The 10,594-nt window shown below is 41.7% G+C and overlaps 1 protein-coding gene across 7 annotated transcripts in view; it reads left to right on the top strand.

Moving 5' to 3' along the window:
- The window catches only part of Rapgef2 (Rap guanine nucleotide exchange factor (GEF) 2), a 224,035-nt gene that overhangs the window by 156,701 nt on the left and 56,740 nt on the right, over positions 1-10,594 (top strand). The gene's annotated exons all lie outside the window — the stretch shown is intronic.

Below are 10,594 nucleotides of genomic sequence, written 5' to 3'. Positions count from 1 at the left end.
AATTCTCTGATATTTTAATTTATCATTTTTAAGCATACATTGCAAATATAAATAACTGTCATAGAAAAATAAATGAGTTATTTAGCTTGAAAGATAGACATTACTTGGGGAATCTGATTAATGATGGGCATCAGTCTAAAGAGTGAGTTTTCATTAAAATAAAAGGCGAAGACATTTCATGTATGTAATTGAAATTTTAGTATGGGAAGGCTCTGGCATAACAGTCTCACAGTATGGAGGACAGAAAGAAGCACTGCAGACAGCACATCTCTTTTCTTTTTTTTATATAAAGAAATCCTTTCTTGTTCTGAAAAATTAGTGTTGTTATGTAACCATTTAAGAATGTATCTGAAGCCTGATGTTAAGTGAGTCAGATCCAGCTTCCCAAGGATGCTTCTTTACAGTGGAATTCAGGGGCTTGCCAGATTCCTGAGCCATGACTTCATTCTCCAACCCCTCCCCAGATTTACATGCACTGAAACGCTGAGAAACCACACAGAAGCGCTGATGCCAAACCTTCACGTGCTGTGATGGAACTGTCCATATCTTAGCGACCAACTTCCGATTGAAACTTTTGTATCATCAAAGCAACCTGAATGCTCCACCCCCCCCCACCACCCCTGCCCCAACACACACACACACACACACACACACACCGCTGCCCTGGTTTGGAGTCTCCTTTCAGTTTCCTCAGAGTATCAGTTGTTCCTTCTGAGCTTGTCCCAACATCAGCCAACCCAGAATGGCACCTGTGTCTTTCTAGCCCAGTAGCACAGTACTCCACTGACCCCACCTATTGCCTGTGCTCCCCACTCGCCCACTGCAGCACCTTCCTGGAGGAAGAAACTTTCATAAGCTCCCTCTTGCTCATGGCCTCAGGGAATCCTTCAGGAATTGAGAAAATTGAACATCATCTCATAAGTAAATACAACTTTATGGCCCTGGTGACCAGTCACCCGGAGAGGAGGCATGTGATCATGAGAGGTTGCTTCTTGTCAGTTTCGTTATACAGGATCGTGTATGGGAGAATTTGGAGGTGCCTGTTCCAATAGTAACTCATCTCTTCTTACCTTGCTTAACTGTGGCTGGGAGTATGAGTCTGCTCATTTCAGAATTCCTCACAGATTTGAACTGTTTTTACTGAAACATAAGCTTCTGTAAGTCGGACACTCTATTGCCTTCTCCCTCCTTCCATGGTAATAGTTATTGTTCACCTTGTGATTAAGCATGTCCCTCCTTAATTAACTCATACGTTCCCTGGAGGCTGCTTGGCATCCCTGTGGCTTCTCCCTTTTGCTCTCCAGTTTCCCACAGTTAGTAGAAACACTAGAGCAGACTTTGTGTGGTTGAGCATATAGCTGATTTACTTGGTGCTCTTTGTATTTGGTGTGGATCAGTTTCTCTTGATACTACTCTACAATGGGATGGAAAGGATCCTGTCTCAGGAAGCTTGCTGGTCCTGTTGGTACCCTTGAAAGCACTGAAGGGTGAGGTTCATTTGTAAAGGCATAGCGATGTGAATGGGACTATCCAACCCCATTTGTACTTTACAAACTCCAACTATGTTTCTGTATTGGGGGCAGCACACATTCCCCAGCACGTTTAGAAGATCATAAGTGCAGGTTTAGTTGTTTAACTTTACTTAAAAATATAAGTGAACTCTTGTTTTATATTTCTGTGGCTTTTTAATTTTTTTTAAACTGACATGTGTATTCACACACATGCAACTTTGAATCAATGCTTTAGCTCAAAAGGAAGAACAGGCTGAGATTCTTATCTTCTGTTAACATTGCTTAATTCTTGAATCTTTTCTCTTTCACTTTTGAGATTATAATGTAATGACATCATTTCCCCCTTTTCCTTCCTTCCTCCTCTGATCCTCCCATACACTCTCCTCGCTTTCTTTCAAATTCATAGCCTCCTTTTTATTAATGGATTGTTGTGCATGCATATATGCATGTGTGTGTGTACATATGTGTGTGTATGTACACACACACACACACACATACACACACCCCTAGATATATCCTGCTCAGTCCGTGACTGTTACTTGCCTGTACATTTCAGGGCTGAGCCTTTGGCGTTGGACATCCAGCTGGTGTGCTCTTCCCTGGGAAAGACTGTTTCTCCCACTCTCCGCACTCCTTAGTTGCTATCGTTCTTTGAGTAGAGATGAGGCTTTGTGGGCTTTCTCCTGTCCACATTGGCATGTCTGTCTGTGTCATACTCGTTACACTCATGCTTAGGCAGTCATGTTGGTGAGACTATGGGTATCGCTTCTGACATCAGCAGGAGACACATTCTCACAGCAAACTACCTGATCCTCTGACCCTTAACAGTCTTTCTGAAACCTCAAAGAATCTATCCCTTATGGTATCAAAATACTGTCTTCCTCATACCGTTATCTTGATCATCATCATCATCATCATTATTAATTAATATTATTATATTTTTATGTGATTTCTTGTTACCATAGCTTCAGAGCGGAAGCCTGGCCCAGCAGTTCCAACAGATGCGCGGAGACCATCTATGTCAGTGGTTGTCAGTGACAGAGATAAGTCATGGGGGAAAAGCAGAAACCATTTCAATCAGTGCATTGGAAAAGGGGGTCTAGTTAATCTAAGTTTGTCTTTAGGAGTTGACATGAGCTCTAGATTTATGAAGAGAACTGAGGTAGGGAGCGAGAGGTATGCATGGTAGTCTTGGTCGAGTGCGGCCTGGCTGATCATTATCTCAGTTCTGACTCTCCTGACTTCACTTGAGAGCAGTTGGTTGTCCAGGGTGTAGCCTCATCACAGTAGCTAAGTGTCCTCATGCATGGCAGGGCCTGTCCTGGGAAGCCTTGCTGATCCTGCAGTCTAAGGAGACTTTAGGACCTCGGTGCCTTCGGTTTTGAAGGGGGGTGAGACAGGTTAAGTAGACAGACTCCCCCAGAGTCTGCAAAAGTATGCCTGTACGAGTAAAGAAGCAGACTGACCCAGAGAAAAGGAGAAGGGCCCAGGGAGAGCAGCGTTCTGGCCTTGCATCCTGCTTAGAGCTGTTGTGTAGGCTAGATGTGGTGCAGAACTTCCTAGCTAAAGCAGCTGGTGAGTGCCTGTTACACTGCTACTCACTCTGCTCTCTTCTTCGTGGCCTTTGTCTGCTTCACAGAATAGGTGTCACCTCAGGGCTCACCTGCTAACTGTTTGCTTTGCCTAGAAATCAGCATATTGCCCGTATATTCCGGACTCCTTACTCAGAGATTGCAGCTGGTGGTACTGTCCTGGGGTGGGGGTGAGGGGTGAGGAGTGGGTGGGTGGGTGGGTGGGTGGGGGTCAGTTCCAAGGTCTTTCTATTACACTTGAATTCTTGAATTCTCTGACAAGCATATTACTTCGGTTTTGGTTTTTGTTGATCATATTTTTATATTTATTCTCTTTCCTGGAATGTCAGCCTTATGAGAGTGGGCTCCTTAACTGCTAGATTAATCTCTCTACCTTGAATGTCTATAGCAGTTCCCAGCCTGTGGGTCATGACCCACTTTGTTGGGGGGTGTCACATATCAGATAATCCTGTATATCATATTTACATTATGATTCATAATAGTTGCAAAATTACAGTCATAAAGTAGTAATGAAATAATTTTATGGTGTGTGTGTCGGGTGTCACCACATATGAGGAGCTGTATCAAAGGGTCTCAGCATTAGGAAATTTGAGAGCTACTGGTCTGGAGTGTAAAAAGCCATGACATAAATATTTATGGAAGTCCTTGAGAGGTGAATTAATAGAAATATAAAAGTTGAGGTATAGGTAAACATTGATAAATTTAGATTCACAGATACTTGTGTTATATTTATAGGAAGTGTATTTTCCCTTCCCCTTTGTGGCAAAACGTAAATAGAAATGAAGGCTAAAGGGCAGAAATAGCCAGCAATATCAGCAACTCACCATTGTACATTTACAACAATAAGGGCAACAAAGGTTAGTATTGTAGGCTATTGGGATTTTGTTGCAAGTTCTAGATACTCTGAAAAATAAACATTGTTTAACTTGGGAGCAAATCGTTTCTATATTCAAAATACTTAGGAATTTTTAGGTTATATGAAGTTTTATAATTCAGACTTTCAATTTAGGAAGACTGTAAGTATGGATTATTTGAGATAGCAAACTGTCGTAGAAACTTCAGTATCTGAGCCTATGACAGTAGTGATGGTGAGATAGGAAACACAGGAATTTGTTGATTGGTTGGTGGTTGGTTGGTTGATTGACTGGTTAGGGACACTGTGGAATCATATTTTCTCAAGTTATGCACTGTCTTCTTCAGTGAAGTCACCTCACAGTGTTTAGCTCTATGAATGTGCATATATAGCAAAATTAAGATTAGAATACTATTAATTTTTACTTACACAATTAACATAATTAACAATGAATTGTGAGTTACTGCATCCTTTTAGTATTTTTAAAAGAAATATTGTTTTAAAAGGTGATATTATTTACAATGTAGAAATTTTGAGTCCTATTTAAATTAATTACATAAAAGTATAACCTGAACTCTAGTGTTAACAATGCTGTACATCAGTGGTTTAGTTCCACATAACCATTCCTTCAACTAAAATGAAGAGATAGTGATGGATCCTAGTGGGCCTGGCCTTGTGATTTTATACAACTTGCTTTGGCCTAGTGTTCCATGTCACTGGGTTTCTTTGTGCCAGCCCTCTCTGTATTCTTACAATTCCATGGTTGGTTGCAGAGGCTAGATCTCTTGTCTGGTACACACTGGTGAGGAAACATGAAAGTGATTTCCAGCCAACCTGGAATTATCTTCTACAGCTTCACATTAGCCTGTGGGCTCCGAGGGCTGACTCTGAAGATGTTAGGTACTGATCAAACCAAGTGTCTGAATTTGATAAAATAATGTTTTATAGTAATTCAGAATTCTAATTGGACCACCCCTCTGTTGCCATCTGAAAGTCAGGAAGTTGAAAAATTGTAAATTCTAGAAGTTTCATTCTTAACTCTGTTGTCCTTGCTGGGAATACAAGTTTATTGCTTACCTGTATTGCTTCATTTCTTAAAGGAAGAGAATTGCACTGCTCTTGTGCTGTAGAAATCATTCTGTTGTATTTTAATGGCGCCACATATGATTGCTGGTGAGCGAGCAGCAACAGTTCTCGGGAAGAGAACAGTGGGGTCAGGCCACCATGGTCAGCTTCTCCCAAATGCAAATTTTTGGCTTCACACTAGGGCTGATGTTTTCTAGGGCAGATGTGTTCACTGGAGACACATCCAGCAAGAGAATTGCCCGTTACATTAGCAGCTGCTATATAGGGATGGACGTTCTGTGATGGGCAATAGTCTAGAAGTCACAGGAGCACCCCCCAGGAACTTGTGACTTGAGGTGGTGGGAGAATGAGCACGGAGATTGAGCTTACTCATCCAGGAGCAGGGAATGTGGACACCAGGGAGAGGCCCTGAGTAAAGTGGTTGAAATTATCTAAGCTAACTCTCTATGCACCCACTGCTGAGACTGATAGGAAAAGATGAGGAAATGATCAGAGAAAGCAGTGAGATGAGACTGTCAGGAGTGTGCTAAGTATTAAGTATTCTAAGAGTAGAGGAAGCCAGTAGAAGATAGGGGAATACCACGACTGTATAGGTTTTCTATCATGTCTTCAAGGTTTGTTCTGACTACAGCATGCAGAAAAGATAGGAAGGGATATTAAATCATTGAGAGAGGCAAACAAGGGCAGAAGCTGGGCAGTGGCCTCAAGGGACTGGAGTGCCTTCTACCACCCCAGCAGAGTGAGTCCCATTTTATAGAAGTCAGTGGTTTATACTTAAAGATGTTTCATGGTTTTTAGTGCTTTTGCTCGTGTGTGTGTGTGTGTGTGTGTGTGTGTGTGTGTGTGTGTGTTTTGTGTGTGTGTGTCTGTGTCAGTATGTGTCTATGTGTCTGTGCACACATCACAGATTACATTTAGTCCATTGTTAAGCGTGTACCTGGATGAATGCTATTCTGTTCTCTGATGTACATCTAGGATAATAAATTAATACACATATATACAGGAACCAGAAAAGTTCAGAGAGAAGCAGAAGCTGAAGAAAGCAGACCCAGCTAAGCAGTGTAATAAAACATTAAAGGGGGTATTACTTTACAAGGAATGTACCTAAGATAATTGCTCAATTTATTATGTAAGTAAATCTTTGCAAATGATTACAGAAGGTCATGAGATACGGTGGGGCACTGGCAGAAGAAATAGTGTTAAGGGAATATGATGTAGCGTGTGCTTGACTGCATTTCACTTGTGTCTAGAGAAAGGAAAGGAGAAGAAAAAGAAACATGTATTCTTTTTCTTGCAGTTTTCAAGCATACATTCCTACTGGCTTTGGTCACTGAGTAATACACATAAATATTCAGTCAGTTCTCAGTGCGCTTCAGACAGCCAAAACTGCAGAATTCTCTAGTATGCCAGGCTTGATACATCAAGCCCCCAGAAACAAATGTGGAATTAAATGGCTTACCATCTTTTGAAAGAAATCCTAAAATAAACATTTTTATTCACTATAAAGTAAGAGAAAAATCTGAGGTGTTAGATTAATAAAAGTAATATATAGTATTTTTCTTGTTAGCAACTTAAGTAGTTGTGAACAGAGAATCTAAGTTGTCTCTTAAGATAAAGGAAAGCATGTGTGGGAACATGTATAGAATTTGTATCTATACATGAAATAGAGATGGTAAAGATTTTCAGTTCATAAGATTACTTAAGTCACCTGCCTGTCAGCCATATGTTATGATAGACACAGTTTCACAGTTGAATCACCTCATGGTGTCCTTTGCTTTTGAGTCCTGGGATTGAAGGCATGTGCTATGCCCAGATAAAACTACAGTTTTAAGTTGAATGACCTTCACAAGAATTTTTCATAGACAAGTTATTACATTTCTTTGGCTTAATGATGTTGCTAGACTTAGCTTTATATACCAAGTATACTTTATAGTAAATTCTGTGTGTAAATATGTGAAAACCTATGTTACATACATGGTCTGTGTTTGCACACATATATGTATGTGTTTGATGAAGGTGGTGTGAACTCTTCATGGTATCACATGTGAAGCTTGTCACTGTGGCTATGAAGTTACTGTCTGTCACATCAGCCATCTTTACCATTGCCGAAGGCTGTCCTTACCACATTGTGACAGTTTTCTCCTTTAAGTATTTGTCCCCATGTACCAGTTAGATTCATGAACGTGTGGCATCTGCTTTCCTTTTTTTGCTATAGCTAGCAAACCCAGCCTTGAATAAATATTTGACCACATAATAAACTGAATAAGCAAATGGACTTTAGTATTTGTCTAATCCCGACTGAACATGATCCTATGGAGTGCTTGGCCTGAATGTTAATCAGAGCTTTTTCCGTAAGGAAGTTAAAGATGTACAAAATTTCATTGTGTTAAATGCATCACAGGTAGTTCATGAAAATAAGGACAGTTTTTATGAGTTCATATATTTGGTTTTACCAAACTGAACAAAGTATGGTAGCTTGAATGCAATAGAAGTCTGTTATCTTTTGTGTAAAGTCCAGTGTTCTGGATTGATGGGCATTCCTTGCGTTAAGCACCGATTGAGAGTTGCTGTTCTCCTTTAAAGCGTGTGGCTCTCTAAGGGAAGGGGACAGATAACAGAGGGTCTTTGGGGAAATTGTCATCAGTAAAGTGTAGAAGTGGCTTACTCTCTTCTGATTATTCACACTACTAAAGATTTCAGCGCATAACACGACATCTGTTTTAACTGTATGAGAAGATGGGATATGTGATCCAGGTGTCTGTGGAAAGAGGGCATCAGTGACTACCTAGCCAGTCTAGCCATTGCATTGTATGTAGACTTAAGTACGTCTGTGTGCATGTGTAAGAGAGCATTAAGAAGTTCAAAACGACTTACTAGTTAAGGCGTTTCATTCTGTGTGAGGCTTTCTCCTTAAACTAACTGCAGTTGGCTCCCTCTCCCTGTCAACCATAGGTCAAAATTACTTGAAGTGCAAAATTATACCTTCGTGGAATATAGGGATATTTTGAGGTTTTTATTTCAGAAACAATGCAGTGTAACAATATATAACATCTGCATTATATTAGGTACAAATAACCCATCTCTAGGTTATTTGTTCATCTAGGCGAGGATGAACAGCCGAGTCCTTAGGAGTCTTTCTCTGTGAATTTAAGCTCTCCTTTCCCGAGCCCCACACTCCACTGTGCATTCTCATCTGAGATAACTAAGCCCTGTTCCTCTGAGGCTCATCAAGCCGGCTGTGTAGTTGGTTCTAGAAACGGCCTGCAGATGTTACCATCGGCCCCTCCCTCTTCAGGATTACTGATTCCATAGCAGCCATCATGGGAGCTCTGGGAAACAAGAGGCTGATAAGTCAGACTTGCTCCTTGTAGGATGCTACTGTGTTCCCTTTGCCCAGGCGCACATGCCATATTTTGTCTTTGGTTCAGTAACTGGCTTGTGTGTAGTCATAGACATATGGAGCCTCTTACCTGGGGGCTTTGGAGAAGAAACATGATGGTTTGAGCTTCCTTGTCTGCAGCAGTGAGGGGGCAGCACCTGAGCTCCTCATCAGTATTCGATCGACCAGTGAGGTGCCAGCTTGCCAATATGTGCATCCACAGTAATGACCGTGATTGCCACTAACATTTAGAGACATCAGACAAAGGAGCTAGCTTATGGCTTAAATAGGTGTCATGCTAACCAGGTGATTAAAAAAAGAATCTGTATACCTTTTACTTATGTAGCATGCATGCGTGTATGAGTGTGGGTGTACACGTGCCACAGTGAGAGCCTTTCATAGCTCTCTGCATCCACCTTGTTCGAGGCAGGGTCTCTCTTGTTTATGCCACTGTACTGCTTGCTGGTAAGCTTCCTGCAGATGCTCTGCCTCTGCCTCCTGTCTTACTCTCCCCATAGGCATACTGGGATTACAGATGTGTGCCACTGCGTTGGGCTTTTCATGTGGGTTCTGGGGGATTGACCCGGTAGGACCTCCATGGCAAGCACTTCTACTGCTAATCTGTTCCCCCCGGCCCACAGATGATTTTTTTAAAATCCTGTGTCTGCCATTAGTTGCCATACTTCTTTTTCCTTTTATGAAGCAAATTTGGAGTTTATTAAGAAGATTTAAGTATGAGGAGAAGGGAAGAGGAAGGGAAGGGAAGCAGATTCGGGCACAGAGGCTTAGCCATCTGGGCTTCTTGAGAGAGTCACTCTCTGGTGGTCATACTTGTCATCAAAGATCCTTAGACTACATGACCCAGAAATAATTTGGACTTTCTCAGGAATTTTTGTTTATTGCATAAGTGCTTATAAGAAGGAGAAAGTCAGCGTTAGCACGTTAGCCGCTCGTCCCCCAATTTTCAGTTCCCTATGTGTAAAAGACAAGGTTTTGCTTCCATTAGAATTAGGTACTGTAGAAAGAGTTATGTGTCTCAAGGATTATTATTATCATTATTTTGTTTTTATTTATGTAGTTAATTTTTACCTTAAAAAAAAACCCTTTAACAAAAATGTACTTCTCCGTAAGGAACGTAAAGCAAAAGTGGGCCCCACCCACGGGGTTGAATGACAATCGCAGAGGGCGTAAGGGACCTGGGGAAGTTCCTCACAGTTAGGGTGTGGGGCCTTCAAAGTGCCTCAGGCTGCCTCTGTGTCATCAGAGTCCCTGCGAGTCGCACGTGCATGAAGTTTGGATGGATTTGTTGTAAGATGCGAGAACCGCTAACTTTCCTCTGTCTTAGTTTCTTCTATGTCATTGGCTTCCCAAGATTGTTGTAAGAATTAAATAAAACAACATATCCATATGCTATCGCTTAGAAAAGGGCCTGGCACGTAGTGTCCGTAGACTGTAGTGCGGTCTCAGTTCCTGGGTGGGATTTGGCAGTTGAGACTATATGGCACTGAAGTTGAATTATGCATGCTGTCATTCCACTGAAGCACCTCACTTTTCTCTCTGAGCTGGTCTTCATCCACACGTTCTTCTACCCAATGCTTCTTGCCAGCCTCCAATAGATTCCCAAGTCTTTGCTTCAGAGTACCAGTCTTTTATGACTGGGGCTGCTCTTCTATCAGCTTACTAATTTGTTTGCTTCAGAGATACCAGAAACCCTGTTTGTGTTCAGTTTTGCCCCCACCTTACAAATGTAGGAATTAGAGTTAGAAGAGTTAGGCAGTGGAGTGGGGGTGTTGGTAAAGCTCTTGCCTAGCATACATAAAGCTCTGGGATCCATCCTCAGAGCTCACAATTCAGAAGTCAAGAGGTGGGGCCATGAGGTTGAGCAGTTCAAGGTCTCCTTCATTGCCGCCGAGTGAGTTCAAATCCAGCCTGGACTACAGAAGTTGCCCTAAAGTATGTTGTGGGGGACATTTGCCCAGCAATGTAACCAATAAAGTTTATAATTCTAAACTTAAGAACAGTATGAGGATGGCCTTTTTGCTTTGGGAGAAAGCTCCTGCACTCATGTTGAGGGTCCTGTACCCTGAATGATTGGGGCCAGTAGTAATGTTGATTTTGGATCTTGTAGGTGTGGTGGGATAGGGTGGGGATGTTTCCATATGCATAATAAGAT

The sequence above is a fragment of the Mus musculus genome, chromosome 3 (assembly GCF_000001635.26).
Source record: "Mus musculus strain C57BL/6J chromosome 3, GRCm38.p6 C57BL/6J".
NCBI lineage: Eukaryota > Metazoa > Chordata > Mammalia > Rodentia > Muridae > Mus > Mus musculus.
This window is presented reverse-complemented; position numbering and strand designations above follow the sequence as displayed.